Consider the following 19,292-nt stretch of genomic DNA (forward strand, 5'->3'; position numbering starts at 1 on the left):
TGGGCTCACACTGGGTGCAATCCTCTTCCATGCAGAAGGCAGCACCAGGGCGATGCAGTACTCATGTCCCACTTAATTAAGTCGTGCATAGGCTTGGTACTGCCCATCTGCAGAGGGTCGGATTTCACCGTGTCTATGTGGAACTGCAATTAGCTTCAATGGAAGGACTATGGACAGAGGGAGTGCTTCAAAGGCAGCAATAGAAACTGCAGAGCAGAGAATTTTCACTCTAGGTTTTACATTGATTATTTACGTTCAGAGGATGCAAAAATGAAATAAACTATAACATGCCAGTAAATGTCTGGAGTGAAATCCTGACTCCACTGAAGTCAGTGGCAAAACTCCCATTGACTTCAATAGAGCCAAGACACTGATCTCTGCACTTCTGATTCCTTGTTGGGCATTATCCAATCAGCATGATCCTTGAAATACCAGGATAGCTGGTCAGAAAACTGGGCTTTATTTGTATTAGCAAATAGACAGTGTGCAATAGTTATTTATATTTAAGAAGCAATGAGCCCCATTCCTCTATACGGGGCTTAGCCACATGGCAGTGAGATGTTGACTAAGGCCTTGGCTACACTTGCAAGTCAGAGCGCATTAAATCAGCCCCGGGCGCCCTAACTCCTGAGATGTCCACACTGGCAAGGCACTTAGAGCACCTGGACTCTGCAGCTGGAGTGCTCCTGGTAATCCACCTCCACGAGAAGCATAGAGCTTGCTGCACTCTGGCTGAAATGCCCGGGTGTCAGTGTGGATGATGTGTTGCATTACTGTGCTGTGATTGGCCTCCAGAAACGTCCCATTAGCCCCTGAAGTCAAGTGGCCACTCTTGTCATTGTTTTGAACTCGGCTGCAGGCATGCGGATATCCCCTTTCAAAGCTCTGTTTCTGACAGCCGGCATGCTTATCTGCTCCGGGATAAAGCAAACCATTACTGTGGAATGTTGCTGCTGCTGCCAAGGCAGGTGTGTCTGCGTGTGTGTGTGTGTTGAGGGGGTGGCTGATGTCGGGGTTTCCCCCTGCTGTTGTCTGAACTTACAAGACAGCATCCTGACACACTCTCTGCCCCCCAAAACACACTGTCTCTCCCCCCACATATACACAACACACTCCCTGTCACACTTCACCCCCATTTGAAAAGCACACTGCAGCCACTTGCACAATGGGATAGCTACCACAATGCACTGCTCTCTGTAGCATTGCAAGAGCTGCTAATGTGGCCACGCCACTGCGCTTGCAGTTGACGGTGTAATCACATGACAGCGCTTTCCCTGCTGTGGTCTCCGAGGGCTGGTTTAACTCCCGGCACTCTACATCTGCAAATGTAGGCATGCCCTAAGAGATGTCCCAGCAGGGTGGAAGAAATGTTGCCACACCTAACATGGATGTCTCCTGTTCTCAAGGGTTGGACACAGTTGCACCTCTTGGAGGCCTGCCCTACCTAGAGCTCATGAGGAGTCTAGAATATACACCTCTACCCCGCTATTACGCGACCCGATATGACACGGGTTCACGTATAGTGTGGTAGCAGCGGGGCTCCGGCAGCGCTTTAAAGGGTCTGGGGCTCTGGCTGCTGCGAGTCCTGCCGCCACTACCCCAATATAACGGGGTTTCAGCTATAATGTGGTAGGGATTTTTGACTCCCCACGACCACGTTATAGCGGGGTAGAGGTGTATCAGTGCAAGTGAAGAACAGGGAGAGCCAATCTTGCATTATTGGGAGTGCTGCTGTCTGGCTACCAAGGCCAAAGAGAGACGCACGCAGATGTGCTCCTAATTAGCAAGCTGAGGATTGCAGGGAGGCCCCCTCTCCTCCCAAGGATCACCCCTTTATTTACCCTGCATGCTGGCAAAGAAGGCAACAGAGGCATAAACGGCTTGAAACTTACTTCCACTCATTGCAGAAGTAGTCCACCTTGTACATGGACTTGCAATGCAGGACCATACCCCCTCTCATGTTGTTTTCCAATCTCCCAACTTCGCTGCCTACACCTGAAATCACACAATCAGAGAAAATGTTTTCCTTTAGATCTACTTTGCAGTCATATTAGCCCAGATTTTCTGCACCAGCCTCTGTTTCCACAGAGCCCATCCCTGCTGCATCATCTCCAGCTGCAGGACCCATTGTTGAGTGGCATGAGTTGCTTTGTAGCTTCAGGGCTCTGTTGCTAGCCTCATAGCCAAGCTCCTGCTGGCCAAGGAAACAAAAGACCAAGGCTGAAAATTGATCGCAGAGCTTCCGCAATGCAGGGAAGGACACTGACTACTTGGCAGGTGAGCCCGTGTTATTTCTGGGCAGCAAAATAGCTCACAGATTGTGGCTTTTCTTTACAAATATACAGGCTTGGACTTGGAGCACGGGCTGAATCTAAACAGCGGATCCAGTGGGAACTTGTGATGTCATATGGTTACAAAATGTTGGAAGTTCTCAATGGTATGTGGATGTCACTAGGGCACTTAATCTCTTTCCAGCTGGCTTTGGCTTCCATCCCCTAAAAGTGAATTGCAGATGTTCCATCTCCTCTAACTTGGAGCCAAAACGTTTGGGCCTTTTTCCATTTTAATTTCACACTATTCACAATAAAAAGAAGTCTCATCAGTTATAACCTTCCCCCTGCCATCATGAATAATGATACAACAAGCTTCTGCTTTTGAATGTTGAAGATGTAAGGAAGCAGCAATGAAATCAACACTAAAATGGCTGGGACATAATGAACGGACGCACATATGTCTCCGGTCCAACTCCTTTCATGAAAAGAAGATCCTTTAGAAGAAGAGGACTCAGAAATTGCTACTACTTCCATTCACTTATGTTTTAATTTGAAAATGAAACCTAACTAGATGGCCAACATTCAGAGGAGCTATGGGACTTCTCCTATGCCTAGCAATATATTTTCCTATGATGCTGCACTTGGCTTTCAGCTCTTGGAGACCCATAATCAAGAGTTCACTAGTATTTCTGGTGCAGACACAGGTCCACCCTGTTGTGACGTTATTGATATAATCTGGGACCATATAGAACATGGTTGCAACCAAAGTCCTGTAGTGGCACCAAATCTTGTATAAAGGAGGTCAAATGAGGTGTCTAAGACCTGAGACACTATGGTTTACTGGTTATAATTATGCTCTCTATATGTGTGTATCAATTTTGTAGTTGAAGTTATAAATATTGGCTCTAAACTGTCTGTATTTCAAACTTATGCTATGCTTCTGGGAGACATCCCAGACAAGTTGCTGTTAGCTCTGCCTAGCCTGCTTGATGGCCCATTAAGGACCATCAGCTGTACAATTGACCCATGGAGAGAAGGCAGATATGCCTTGCAACTCAGCAAAGTATGCAGGGACTGGCCCACATGACTCCAGACTCCATTTTGCTGTAATTTTCCACAGTAAGGACAAAGAGGTGTTCTTACACCTGGAAAGGTCTATAAAAGGCTAATGCCTTTTCTCCATCTTGTCTTCAATCCTGCTTCTTACCTCTGGAGGGACTTTGCTACAAATGGAAGCTCTACACAAAGGACCGAATGACCCATCCCAGCTATGGATGTACTCCAGAGACTTGATTTGAACCTGCAGTTTATTCTATAACTGCTACAATCCTGAACCAAGAACTTTGCCATTACTGTATGTAATTGATTCAATGTAACCGATTCTAACTCTCACCTATATCTTTTTCCTTTTGTGAATAAATCTTTAGATTTTAGATTCTAAAGGATTGGCAACAGTGTGATTTGTGGGTAAGATCTGATTTGTATATTGACCTGGGTCTGGGGCTTGGTCCTATGGGATCAGGAGAACCTTTTTTCTTTTACTGGGGTATTGGTTTTCATAATCATTTGTCCCCATAATGAGTGGCACTGGTGGTGATACTGGGAAACTGGAGTGTCTAAGGGAATTGCTTGTGTGACTTGTGTTTAGCCAGAGGGGTGAGACCAAAGTCCTCTTAGTCTGGCTGGTTTGGTTTGCCTTAGAGGTGAAAAACCCCAGCCTTGGGCTGTAACTGCCCTGTTTTAAGTGATTTGTCCTGAATTGGCACTCTCGGTTGGGTCCCGCCAGAACCGCATCGTTACACCTGTCATACTTGAAGATTGAAAAATGGAACACTGGAACAAAGCCTCATAGCTTTGCTTGTTTCTTTCCTCATCTGAAAGAGCTGTACCCTCATCTCTACTGAACCACGTTCAGGGTGACCATGTCAGGTGTAGAAGAATAATGGCTTGTTCCTTGTCTTCCCTTACCCTTGCCTTACCTACTGGGGGCCCAGTCATCGGCTGCACTCTAGATTGCCTGGTGAAAGCAAGCACAGCCAGTCTCCACGGAGATCCTACGAGTAGATTGTTGTTCCCAGGGTGTCACATCAAGAGCACAGCTACAGCTATATATCAACCAGCTATCCCATATCGTCAACTAATTATGTTTCTGATGGATTGCCCCATCACCTAATCAGTAGTCAAAATCGGAACCAGGGGCCAGATCCTTCATCTCTTTCATTTAAGTAAAAGTCAAGACTAGTTTTCCTGCCCTTTCCTGGTACCCCGTCCCTAGTTTCATCATCTAATTTAAATCACCATTTAAAATTTGTGTCTGTCATTTATTCGTCGCCTGGTAAAAAGTGTTTCTTGCAGGCTCCTTTCCTCAGCCCCAGACCTTCCAGCATCACCATTTATCCTGTGAACCGTCAGAGACTTCTGGTGGGAGCTCTTCCGAGCAGATTGATGACCTTGCAGAGGTTCAAAATAACTAGAAATAGGATGGCTTGAGCCTCAACTGGAAAAATACATCTTTTATGGCATTTATTGGTTTAAGTTTACATTGAGTAAAATGGGTTCTCTTGAAAATGATTAGCAGGTGCATACTCAGATCAGGCAGCTGAAAATGATTGAAATGGCAGCAGTAGGTTTATTAGTTAAGGCCCATATGGAAATAAACACCCAGAGCTGCAGAATGTACACATCTAAGTTTGGATGGTAAAATATACCCAGCTGATGGGATGTGTTTCGCTATGTAACTTTTAGTCCCTTGTTTTCTATGTACTGCATCTGAAGTGTGAGATTTTCTAACATGTTCAGCATTGGCCTAAATCTGTTCACATAGAAATCATCTTGTCACTGATGTCAATGGAAACAGAGTTAGGTTAATGCTGAGCACTTTGGGAAATCTTACATTAGAGCTCTAAGCATTCTTCATGTGCAGAGTTCAGTAATCCTTTTGTTCACAGAGTTGGCTCTGTGTATATGTGGAAACAACCATCTGAAAACTGAATGTGTCAGGGGGGTTCTTCCCCCCAGAAGAAAGGGAATTTTGCAAATTTAAAAACACAGAATTACAAAACTATACATGCTTTGCAAAATAATAATAATAATAATTAATAATAATAATAATGAAGGTTAAAACACTTCAGTCAAAGGGCACTGATTAAATGGGGGGAGGAAGAGGGGGAAGATATCGAGCACAATAGAGCAAGCATCAGCATGAGGACTAATCTTATTTAACATCATCCTTAATCATCTGGAAGAGGGAGTTAATGGCACATGAATGAAATTCACCGATGATAGTAAACTAGAGAATTTCAAACACCAATCAGGATGGAAAGAATCCAAAGTGCCCTAGCTATCTACATTAGAAGCATGGGCTTAAAATGAAATTCTCTCCAGAAAAATGCCACATAGTACTTATGGGAAACAACAGTCATTGAGAGGAGGATACCTGAATGAGACAGGGGTAACAGCACATTAGACATGAGTGTGTAATGCAATGTGAATCACACAAGGTCAGTGCAGTTTGGAGTTGAATGCACAAAGGCCAGGTCTTCCTAGAGCTCCAAGAAGGGCATGGGGAGAATGTCCGCTGCGGCATCCTTTAGCATTGTGGGGTACTCTCCTGTCTCCGTAGCCCACCAGTGCAGGGTGATGGGACTTTAACCCTGCCTATCTTCTGTGACAGTCTGTACTATTATGTTCACCCTTTTTATAAAACTATGATAATTTTTGAACAAAGTATGCCTTGTGAGGGATCATTTTTAAAACTCATAATCTGCTGAACATTATTGTCCGGGTAAAATATGTGTGGCAACACTGTATGTAAAGTTTTTAAATTCTACTGAATAAGGCAGGGGTCTCAAACATGTGGCCCACGAGGTTATTTTCTGCAGCCCGCGAGGTCCTCGCGCCCCCCCCCGCTTTCCCCCAGCGTTTACCTAGAGCGGCTCGGGCCCGATGCGCACCAGGAGCAGGGCAGGCTCCCTGCCTGCCTGCCTCCCTGCCCTGCCCCTGCGCCACTCTGGGAAGCGGACAGAAACTGGGAGAGGAGGGGCGCAGGGGTGTGTGTTGATGTTGCTTCAGGCAGTGCCCCCAGCAGCTCCCATTGGCCGCGGTTCCCCGTTCCCGGCCAATAGGAGATGCTGGGGGTGGTGCCTGAAGCAACAGCAACACACACCCCTGCGCCTCTTTTCCCCCACGTTCCAGCCACTTCCCGGAGCGGTGCAGGGGCAGGGCGGGCAGGCAGGGAGCCTGCCCTGCCCCAGTGCATGCTGGGCCAGAGCCTGCCCCCCGATCCGCTCCTGCAGTCGAACCCCCTGCCCTGAGCCCCTTGCCGCACCCTGCACCCCTCCTGCACCCCACACCCCAACCCACTGCCTTGAGCCCCCTGCCGCACCCCTCCTGCCCTGACCCCCTGCCACACCCCTCCTGCACCCCACACCCCAACTCCCTGCCCTGAGCCCCCTGCCACACCCCTCCTGCACCTTGACCCCCTGCCCTGAGCCCCTCCCACACCCCCACATCCCTCCTGCAGGGACGGGGCGGAGTTGGGGTGGGGATTTTGGGGAAAGGGTTGGAATGGGGGCAGGGAAGAGGTGGGAAGAGGCGGGGAAGGGCGGGGCCTCGTGAAGTGGGGGCGGGGCCGAGGGCGGTGGGGAGGAGGTGTCAGTAATGTGGCCCTTGGGCCAATGTACTAGTCCTCATGTGGCCCTCATGGACATTTGAGTTTGAGACCCCTGGTATAAGGTATGTTCCAAGTCTGGGGAAACAGCTTCAGACCAGTTCCCCAGATACAAAAGGCTAACCAACACCCCAGCCAGGTGTCAACAAAATCAAGTGCACTACTATCTGGTTAAGCGGCCATTCTTTGGCAGGGAGAAGGGTGTGACTGAGAACTTTACATATTGACAATGGATCAGCTGAGGGTTCCTGTGTAAACATACTGGCTGTCGCTTGAACCCCAGCTGCAGATGATTCTCAAAGAAGAGGAAGAGATATAAAAATAAAGAACAAAGGTCTCAAATCACCTTTCTCCCCTCATTTCTAGTCACATTAGCAACAATGTTTGAAAGACAAAAGAAGCATCATTGAAATGGGGTAGGGTTCCTGGCTGAAAGATCCAGTCAGACTGCTGTAAGCATGTGGTGAGAAAAACCTTTTTTTCCTTTAAATTCATTTAGCTTGTTAAGATAGGGATTCATTTGTAGTTTATTTCTTTGTAACCAGTTCTGACTTTTATGTCCCATTACTTATAATCACTTAAAATCTATCTTTCTATAGTTAATAAGCTTGCTTTATTGTTTTATTTAAATCAGTGAGTGTTTGGATTGAAGTGTTTGGGAACCTCCATTTGCGATAACAGGCTCTGTTTTCTATTAATGAAATGATGGATTTTTTATGAGTTTGTATTGTACAGGAGGGTGCTGAGCAGTACAAGATGCACATTTCTGGGGACAAGTCTGGAACTGGGAATTTTCTGGTGTCACTCTATAATATAATTTCAGGAGTGGCTGGTTGGAAGCACTCCTATAACTCAGCTGGGAGTAATTTTACAGGCCACAGGAAACTAGCTCAAAAGGTTCATAGTTCAATTGGGCTTTGATAAGATCAGATTTTTAAAGACTCTGAAGGGATTCCCCTTAATGCAGGGGTCTCAAACTCAAATGACCATGAGGGCCACATGAGGACTAGTACATTGGCCCAAGGGCCGCATTACTGACACCTCCCCCCCGCCACCCTCGGCCCCACCCCCACGCCATCCCTTCCATGAGGCCCCGCCCTGCCTCGCCTCTTCCCACCCCTTCCCTGCCCCCATTCCAACCCCTTCCCCAAAATCCCCACCCCAACTCCGCCCCCTCCCTGCAGGAAGGGTGTGGGGGTGCAGCAGGGGGTCAGGGCAGGGGATCAGGGTGTAGGAGGAGTGTGGCAGGGGCTCAGGGCAGGGAGTTGGGGTGTGGGGTGCAGGAGGGATGAGGGATGCGGCAGGGGGTCAGGGTGCAGGAGGGGTGCGGCAGGGGGTCGGGGCAGGAGTGAGGGGTGCAGGAGAGGTGCGGCAGGGGGCTCAGGGCAGTGGGTTGGGATGCAGGAGGGATGCGGGGTGTGGCAGGGGGTCAGGGCAGGGAATCGGGGTGCAGGAGGGGTGCAGCAGGGGGCTCAGGGCAGTGGCTTGGGGTGTGGGGTGCAGGAGGGGTGCAGGGTGCGGCAAGGGGCTCAGGGCAGGGGGTTGATTGCAGGAGGAGCTCGGGGGGCAGGATCTGGCCCAGCGTGCACCGGGGGCATGGCAGGCTCCCTGCTCCTGAACCGCTCCAGGAAGCGGCTGGAATGTGGGGGAGGAGAGGCACAGGGGTGTGTGTTGCTGTTGCTTCAGGCACCGCCCCCAGCATCTCCCATTGGCCAGGAACGGGGAATCACGGCCAATGGGAGCTGCTGGGGGCGGTGCCTGAAGCAACATCAACACACACCCCTGCGCTGCTCCTCCCCCAGGTTCTGTCTGCTTCCCGGAGTGGCGCAGGAGCAGGGCAGGCAGGCAAGCAGGGTGCCTGCTCTGCCCCCGGTGCGCATTGGGCCCGAGCCGCTCTAGGTAAATGCTGGGGGAGGGCGGGGGGGCCGCAAGGACCTCGCGGGCCGCAGAAAATAACCTCGCGGCCCACGGGCCGCATGTTTGAGACTCCTGCCTTAATGGGAATTGGGCATCACATTTACTTGGAAACTTTGAAAATCTCCACAATCAGGGTTTCGCTCTGCTGATTCCTCAAAACAAACAACATTGTTTTAATTAAATGCTGATCAATAGTGCCAGCTCATGCAGGGAACAAAGCATATGACTGCATGCTAGAGAAGTGACAGAGATGCAGGTGCCTGAGGTAGTTAGTGAGTGTTGCTGTAGGACTGTTTGTTGCGGTGTCAACTTAATTTAGAAGTGAGTAACAAAATACTAACATAAATGCAAACCCCCATTGCACACAAGCAATTAACATTCTTTTATTACAGTAAAATGGGATTCATGGATTTTTATTTTTGTTTGTTTCCATCTCCATTTCCTGAGCAGGTCTATTAAAAGGCAGTGATTTACTGTGTAACCTGGAGTAAAAACATTTGGAAATTACTGTAAGCTTTCTAATTAAGAACCATCTGATTAATGGCTCAAATTTATAGAGACTACTGTATATACATGGCATGGCTGCATGCAGTGCACTTTAATGAGCTCTGCTTTGAGGGCTGTTTTTCTGAACTTCTCTGCTGAAACATCAGCCTGGATTTATGAAAGTGCTGTGGCACCAAGGGCATAACTTGGATATGAGTGGGCCCTGGCACCTCAACTTGCTTTGTTCCCCTGGGAAGTGGGGATGATATTTATTCCCATGCTGGTGAAACACTCATGTAATACATTTTAAAACTCATGTGGTCTTAGTGATCATCCCCTACACTCACTGCATCACTCTCTGGGTGCAGACTGTTTTTTTTCTCCTGGAGTCGTGTGATTTTAGGAGTGTCTCAGCACTTTTGTAAGTAAGACTGTAATCTTCATAATTATGGAGAGAAGTTTGAAAATGTGCCTTCTATCAATCTAAGGAACTTATAAGGCCTCTCTCACTGTAGTTTCTGATCACCTCATTATCTTTAATGTATTTATCCTCACAACACCCCTATGAGGTAAAGGATATAAGTGGGGTTCTGAGCGACTAAGTGATTTGTCTAAGTCCACACAGCAGGTCTATGAGAGAGCAGGGACTCAAATCCACAACTCCTGGGTCCCTCACTAACACCTCAACCATTGGACCATACTCCCCTAAGGTCCTTAAACCCAAAAGGCAAATAAATAATAATAGTACCTAGCTCTTCTGTAGTGCTTTTTCCTCAGTAGATCTCAAAGTGTCTCACAATGTTTGATGTATCTATCCTCGCCACACAGCTGTGAGGGAGGGAAGAGCTATTATCTACTTTACAGGTGGGGAACTGACACTAAGTATCTTGCCCAAGGTCACACAGGAAACCAGTGGCAGAGCACAGAACTAACCCCAAACCCTAGACTTGTGCTCTAACCACTGGACCACTTCTTTAGCAAATCTAACTGTTTTCTAAGATAATCTCTGATTTTCGGAGGTTGGGCTGATGGCTGAGTGTTGAATGTTTGGTGTTGGCAACATTTTTGTCGTTACTTTGACATGATTGTACTACACGTGCAAGGTGTTGTGCTGACTGACCACCCTGGAGGGCAGAGCCCTCTATCCCCACAGAAAGCAGCAGGGGAAAGAGGAGCTCAGTCTTCTCAGCCCTTGGCTTTCGCCCACAATGGCGTCAGCGCAATGGGGCTAGCTCTTGTGCTGCCCTGGAGGAATGTCACCCTGGTTGTGCATCTGTCTACAGATGTGCAATGTCTATGTTTGTTAATCTTTGTAGGTATATGACAGTAAGAAATAAACTGCACCACACATCCTGTCTGAAATTAATCTCTGAAGGTCAAGGCTATAAATCCAGGATTATAATCAAGGGTAAGTGTGGAGTGCTGTCCCTTCCTCTGCCCTATTGGAATTTTCTCCTGACCCCCCACCAGACCCATCTCCACAGGCTTCCACCTCTGACTCACTTCTCCAAATGCCTCCCATGTAAGTGATGAACAGTGTTACCTGCCTGGCGTTCTGAGCATGTTCCCTGACCCCTTGCTTCCTTGTACTCCAGGAGTTCTCTGGCTATTTCATTGTCTGATTTTCCAGAGCTCCTATAAGGGATTTAGGAACACCAGTCCCATTGACAGATAATGGTACCTGGGTGCCTAATTACTTAGGAGCTTTTGAAAATCTTCCCTTCCACCTTATTTTTAGAGAGGGACTATCTCCCTACTTGTGATCACAAAGAGTTCTTCCCACGCTTGCCCAGCCCTCCCTCTCCCCCGCATAAATAGGGTGGGGAGGGAACTAGATATGCTGTTTTGTGGGGAAATCCATAATTTCAACATGTTTTACTTTCCATTTCAGGATGAAAACCAAATTTTCCACGTTTCCTGCTAAATGCTGTCCCTTCACCGCCCCCACCCCCGCCCCCCAAAAAAGTGTTTTGGGTTGAACACAAAATGTTTTGCTTTCAACAAAATAGCATTTCCTGATGGAAATGTTCCATTGGAGAATTCTCAGCCAGCTCCCCGCATTAAGGCTTGCATGCTGCCTAGTGACACTGACAGCAGTTGCTTATCCAGGAAAGTAACTTTAGCAAAATAGTGAATATATTTTAGCTGTCTTTTCATGTGGACTACCAGGGCAGCTGGTACCAGACAGAAAAGCAAGCCCTAACAACCAGCCAGCTCTCCACAAGCAACTGTAATAACTGGGCTAGAACCAGCTAGCAAGGGGAATTTAGTCTGCCAATGCTTTTGCATCACTATTGAAAGCTTAGGCCAGGAATCTGCTGGGGGACCCTTTGAAGCTAGACACTGCAGGAAGTCCCGCCCAGCAGTGCCTGAATGGCAGTCCACCTCAGCCCACAGGTTGACCCATGCTGGTATATAAACCAGGAAGCCCTGAAGGACAACTGTTTGAGCAATGATGCAGACTGACTGCTTGCTTCTGCTCCAGACCTCACCTTGCTGTGGCCCCTAGACTCTGGTTTCTGACTCGGCTCGATCCAGTCTCTGCTACTGGTCTCCTGACTGCAAGCTGGTAACTGACTGGTGCACACTGACAGCCCATGGCCCAGCAAATGCAGCAGAGACACCAGTGAGGCGCAGAACTCCTCCTAAGAATGTCTTCCTGATCCTCTGCCCAGCCACTCTGTGCAACCTCACATTCTCACGGTATCAGCCTCTTTTAAACCCCACTCCCATACTGCTGCCTTATTACTATCCACAGACCCATGTCCACCCAGGCCTACCATTCACATCTAGATGATAAATAATTTACAAACATAGCACAAAAGAATTATCATAAAGCGGAAGACTAAAGATTTCCCCTACACCAAGGGAATCCTCAGTTGGCTGCTTTGGCATGTGTTACAGCCGCTCTGTGCCACTGGAGTGTGGCAAAGGAGCCAGTTCATGTTAGTTGCAAACAGAGCTTGCAGGAAATGGTTTTCCCATCTCTGAGAATATTTCCCGTTCCACATCGAGACCTTTCAAAAATGTTCACAAAACACAAGCAAGAGAACTCAAGACCCCAGACTAATGAATAGCCTGTTGGTTAGGGCAGTTGCCTGTAAAGTGGGAGACTCAGGTCCAAGTTTCTGCTCTGGCTGATTGGAAACAGCTCTGAAACCTGGGTCTCACATCCCAGGCGTGTGCCCAAGCCAAGGGTCTATTGGCTGTTCTGAGGAGGGCCACATGCTTTGACCAGAAATTCCATCCTGGATCCGAGAAAAGTTTTGGCTTCAACAAATCAGCATTTTCTGACCCCCCCAAAACCATGTCGTCGAAACAAATCTAGTTACAAGTTAGTATCTAGAAAAAGAGAGATCACTTTAATGGAAGTCAAAGGGAGTTCATTAGATGTTCTTATTTTTTCCCCCCGATGCTCCTTTCATTCAGGGTTTTGTGACCGACGTGCACATATACATATTTAGCAGCAGCCATGATCCGCTGGAGTGGTATCTGCTGACATGGCTCAGCTCTTGGGAGAGAACAGGGCCTGCTGAATATGATCCCACTGTCTCCATGTGAATAATAATACAAATTTGAAATAAACAAATCATTTTTATTGATGCCTCAGAGAGTCAAGCGATCTTGCATCTAGTTTTTAGGAGAGCAATATAACTGGCTTTGACAGCTAGGGCTCATAACAATAGAAAGGCTGAGTGCCTCAGTAGTGCAGCCTAATATCAAAAGCAGCGTGTGGATTTATCCCACTAAAATTCATCTACCGTGGCTAAAAACTTGTAAATTGAGTTCTGTATTTCGTCTGTTAAATAATAAAAAAAAAAAAATAGAGCAATGATAGAAACATTGCTGCAGCTCAGCTCCTCCAATGGGATCTTGTTAAAACATCACTTAGTGTAATTTACAGAGTTTTATTAAAACACATTTTTAAATAAACTTCCCTTTTCCTTCTCACTCCTTTATCTTTGAGACAAGGTGTAAGGCATTACATTTGGACTGGGTTGGTTCAAACAGAAATGATACGCTTCTTATGTGCACCATAAAACCTGTGCCACGCTCTGATATTGATTACACAGTATTGAACCTTGCCAAGCGGTTGAGGTAAATATCAGAGAGGATCAGGATCCTTAGGGTGTTACTGACTGACAGAGCCAGGGACCCCAGGGTAGGTATAGACCAGTAACACCTGGCGAAGGAGCCTGGGAAGAATTTCTTACTTGTTTCGATTAATTTCTAACTAAACCGGACACTCCAAACAGATGACATCTCAGGGCTCCTCATTTGTTCCTCACCAAAGATCATAGTCAAGACTGATGGCCAGGGAGAAGGAGAATGGAACCAGCCCTCAAAGAGGCCTGGGAAACTTTGCTTTCTAGGTGTGAGCCATGTAGAGTTTTACATGTACAGTATAAAAGCAAGGGAGTTCCTCTTTCCCGTCTTTCCTTTTCCTAATCCCCCCTTTCTTCCCTTCCTCTACCCACACCACCTGCCAAAAAACCACAACCACACTACAACCCTTGTGATTCCCAGAGCTGGGCCAATTCTTCACCAGATTAATTTGCTTGTATCTTGTACCCCCCTTCCCCACCTTTATCTGTGTCTTTCAATTATAAGCCCTCCAGGACAGGGATTGGCTCTCTTCTGTGTTTGTACAGCACCCTGCACAATGCGGCCCTGATCTGATTGGGGCCTCTGTGTGTTTCCACAGTATAAATAGGGATCATGGATCAGCGTTCACATTGCACTTCCCGTCAGTGCCTGGCCCGAGCCAGGGAAGCTAATGATCCAACCAGCGGACCAATGGTGAGGAATCCTGGTCACATGCCAGCTGAGGCATGTTGCGCCTATGCTAAGAAGACAGTATAAACATTACTACTATGGTAAAAGTGATGAGCAGGACTGAGAGTGTAATGGGCCCTGCTGCTGCCAAGTTATCCCCACCTATGTGCAAAGGTGAGACGAAACAGCTGTGTGATACCTTGGGATTCTGGGGGGGGCACACTTAAGCCTATTTTTTTCCTGTCCATTCTTTACCCATGCCCCACCTCCTTTGATGCTTCATTCTTGAGACTACGCCAACACACCAGAGTGAAAGCACTTCCACTCCCTGCAGAGAGCTATGCCTAGCAATTAGCCTTACTAGCACTCACATGGAGCTTCTGCTCACCCTTGCATGAGTGCAACAACCTTGTACTCCTTGCTGTGTCGCACGGGAGGCGCTGCAGGGCCCAGGCCTTCACTTCTAACCAAGATCACAGAAAATGGAGAGAACAGATTCAGATGAGAGACCGTGTGCAATTTCAGCCAATGTCTACCAACAGAGGTGGGCCTTGCTTCCATTCCATACAGGAAACACAAGTTGAAGTTAGAACAATATAGGTACACACACGCACACACACACACACAGAGCCTTTATATTCATGGACACACAAAGCCCTACCTGCATACATAACTAGCCACATCCACACAGACCTCCAATGTATACATGCACACACAGAACTCTTCCTGCATACATAACTAGCCGTATCTATGAGCACACACACACACATTTCCAAGGCAGGACATTTAAGACGACAGTACCAGCAGTTTGAAGATGTGTCATTCAGGCAGCAGCAGTATTGCAGGGTATGAATCAGTTGACTTCAGCAGGAGCTACAGCTACTTGGTGCCTCTAGGTTTAGCAGGCCTCAGAAGCATAAAGACAGTGATTTTTGCTCATATGCACAGAGTTCCATTGATCACCAAGTTTGGGCTTGGGAAGGAATTTGCCTTCAGGGCGTGCCGGCAAAGAATTGAGGCTGGGGCTTCGAAGGAGGGTTTGTTTGCTATCTTTTGAAGCACTGAATGTGGGCATTCCTTTGTCATATCCCACTGATTGTCACTATAGATATTGCACTAGCGCCTAGATGACTCGGCTCCATTGTACTAGGTGCTGAATATGATCAGTTGCCTCTGACTGCAAGGAGCAGGCATTGGTGAACACCAGGCCCATCTCATATCCTTCTATGTTTCTAAGACAGTTTGTTAGAGATCCTGATTATTCTATAACTTTAATTCTGTTTGCACATTGTCAGTGGGTTGATCTGAAGGGTATTCCGAGGAGATGGGATTTTATAACAAAGCACCCACATTTACAAGGAATAGTTCCAAAAGTATTATTGTGTCAATTTTCTCTTTGGTGGCAGGCATCTATAGTTTTGCTAGCAGCAGCAGCAGTAAATGAACTACCCTTTTCACAAACACTTCACACTGGAACCAGCAAAACACGTCAGCATCAAGCCACAACTAAGTGTGAGCAATGGCTGCTCAGAGAATAAGGGTGTGGCAGGGCTGACTAGCACTTCAGCATATGGCATTGTTTCATCTTTTTTAAAAATAAAGACACAAGATTTGCTCATCCAAGTGGTGTTTTCGGAACACTTCTGTAAAATCAGTACTACTTTGCTTTCTATACACTTTGTAGGGCAATTAAGCTGCCAGCATAATCAGCTTCATGAGAGGGTCTGTCTCCATGTGGACTTATAGCTGCATTCTAACATGCATGACTGGGTAGAGAGCAGTTGCATAAAACAGCTAATCACACTGGAGCTGTGCAAAGTCATTGATTCATAGATGCCAAGGCCAGAAGGGACTGTTGTGATTATCTAGACTGACTTCCTGTATAACATTGACCATAGAACTTTCCCATTCAGGATCGCTGTCACACAGTGAAAATGCACTGTGCTCTCGCTCTGGCCTTGTCTATCTTCAGAGTTGCACTGGTTTAACTTGAAATTGGTTTATGATCTGATTTAATTGAACTGTTGCTGTGTAGACATTTAAAAACTGATTTATACCTGGCTTATGTCTATTTAGTTTAAGTTGATTCCATACCAAACTCAGGGTATGTCTACACTACGAAATTAGGTTGATTTTATAGAAGTCGATTTTTAGGAATCGATTTTATACAGTCGATTGTGTACGTCCCCACTAAGCGCATTAAGTCATCGGAGTACGTCCTCACTACCGTGGATAGCATCAACTCACAGAGTGGTGCACTGTGGGAAGCTAACCCACAGTTCCCGCAGTCTCCACTGCCCATTGGAATTATGGGTTAAGCTCTTAATGCCTGATAGGGCAAAAACATTGTCGTGGGTGGTTTTGGGTACATGTCATCACTCTCCCCTCCCTCTCTCCCTCCCTCCGTGAAAGCAACTGCAGACAATCATTTTGCGCCTTTTTGCCTGGGTTACCCATGCAGACGTCATAGCATGGCAAGCATGGAGCCCACTCAGCTCACGGCTGCTGTTGCGAGCATTGTAAACACCTCATGCATTATACTGCAGTATGTGCAGAACCTGGCTAAGGGACATCAGCACAAGGACGATTGTGATGAGGACATGAACACAGACGTTCCTGAAAGCACGAGCTGTGGCAATTGGGACATCATGGTGGGAGTGGGGCTGGTTGATACAGTGGAACGCCGATTCTGGGCCTGGCAAACAAGCACAGACTGGTGGGACCGCATAGTGTTGCAGGTATGGGATGATTGCCAGTGGCTGCGAAACTTTCGCATGCATAAGGCCACTTTCCTGGAACTCTGTGAGTTGCTTTCCCCCGCCCTGAAGCGCAGGAATACAAAGATGAGAGGTTCCCTAACTGTGGTGGAGGGATAGACGGAATGCATATCCCTATCTTGGCATCAGACCACCTTGCCAACCAGTACATAGACAGCAAGGGGTACTTCTCAATGGTGCTGCAAGCACTGGTGGATAACAAGGGACGTTTCACCGACATCAACGTGGGATGGCCGGGAAAGGTGCATGACGCTCGCATCTTTAGGAACTCGGGGCTGTTTGAGCAGCTGCAAGAGGGACTTACTTCCCAGACCAGAAAATTACTGTTGGGGATGTTGAAATGCCAATAGATATCCTTGGAGACCCAGCCTACTCCTTGCTCCCATGGCTCATGAAGCCATACACAGGCAGTCTGGACAGTAGTAAGAAGCAGTTCAACTATAGGCTGAGCAAGTGCAGAATGGTGGTAGAATGTGCCTTTGGACGTTTAAAAGCTCGCTGGCGCTGTTTGCTGACTAGGTTAGACCTCAGCGCAACCAATATTCCCATTGTTATTACTGCTTGCTCTGTGCTCCATAATATCTGTGAGAGTAATGGGGAGACGTTTATGAGAGGTGGAAGGTTGAAGCAAATCGCCTGGCTGCCAATTTTGAAGAGCCAGACACCAGGGTGATTAGAAGAACACAGTTTGCCGCGCTGTGCATCAGAGAGACTTTGAAAACCAGTTTAATGACTGGCCAGGCTATGGTGTGACAGTTGTATGTGTTTCTCTTTGATGCAAACCCACCCCCTTTGTTGATTTTAACTCCCTGTGAGCCAACCACCCTCCCCCCTGCGATCACAACTGGCAAAGGAAATAATGTCACTAATGTTTTGAAACCATGCATTCTTTCTTTATTAATTAAAAAAAAAAAGGGCGACAACTGATAAGGCATCCTGGGTGGGGTAGGGTGAGGTGGGGGAGGAGGAAGGACAAGGCCACATTGCTTATTGTAGCCACACTATAAATCAAAACTGTTTGAATGACAGCCTTCTGTTGCTTGGGCCATCCTCTGGAGTGCAGTCGCTGGGTGCCCGGATCCTTCCCCCCTCCTGTTCTTGGGTGTCTGGGTGAGGAGGATATGGAACTTGAGGAGGAGGGCAGGCGGTTGTACCATGGATGCAGAGGCAGTCTGTGCTCTTGTTGGCTTTCCTGCAGCTCCACCAGACCCCTGAGCATGTCCCTTTGCTCCCCCATTAGCCTCAGCATTGCATCCTGCCTCTGCTCATCGTGCTCACTTAATGCTTTCCTGGACTCTGCCACTGAATGCCTCCAGGCATTCAGCTGTGCCCTATCAGTGCGGGAGGACTGCATGAGCTCAGAAAACATGTCATTGCGAGTGCATTTTTTTTTGCCTTCTAATCTGCAATAACCTCAGGGACGGAGATGATAGAGGGAGCATAGAAACATTTGCACCTGCGGGGGGATAAAAAGGGAGAGTAAAATTTAAGATGATACATTTCTGAGAACAAAAGGGAGACTCTTTCACAGTGAATCAAGCAATTCACAGCAGACAGCACATGTGCTTTAGGTACAAGGTCGCATTTTGCCTTTTATATTGAGCGCCTGGTGGTATGGTGACACATCACACACAGCTGGGCAACAGAATTCGGTTTCCAGGCAGCCATGGTAAGCCAAAGAGTACGCGGGTTTGGCTTCTAACACCTTCATACCATGTGGCAATGTTTTCAAACTGCAGCGCCTTCCTTTCCCATAGCAAGCAATGCCGGTTGGGTTTGCCATTTAAAAGGAGGAGCTGCGGTTTTCAGGTGGATGTGCAGTACACACTTCCACCCACCCCTCCCCATGGCTATTTGGGATGATCCCTTCACACTTCCCTCCACCGCATGGCTATTCTCAGGGATGAGCCCTTTTAGCCACGCGCAAACAGCCCAGCATGAACAGGGTCCTTTTACTATTCCCTTACAAAAATTCCCCTATTTCAACCAGGTGACCATGAATGATATCACTCTCCTGAGGCTAACACAGAAAAATATAGACCGAATGTTGCTTGAATGCGACCAAAACCCAGGACCATTCGCTGCCATACTTTGTGCTGCAATGATTCCAGACTACTTGCTACTGGCTTGGCGTGGTAAAGTGTCCTACCGTGGAGAACGAAATAAGGCAGCCATCCCCAGAAATCTTCTGCAAAGGCTTTCAGAGTACCTCCAGGAGAGCTTCATGGAGATGTCCCTGGAGGATTCCCGCTCCATCCCCAGACATGTTAACAGACTTTTCCAGTAGCTGTACTGGCCGCGAATGCATCCCAAGTCTTCAGGGCAAATCAAACATTAACCACAATTGCTTTTAAACCCTGTACTGTAGTTACAAATGTGCACTCACCAGAGGGG

Source organism: Trachemys scripta, chromosome 12 (genome assembly GCF_013100865.1).
Source record: "Trachemys scripta elegans isolate TJP31775 chromosome 12, CAS_Tse_1.0, whole genome shotgun sequence".
In the NCBI taxonomy this organism is placed as follows: domain Eukaryota; kingdom Metazoa; phylum Chordata; order Testudines; family Emydidae; genus Trachemys; species Trachemys scripta.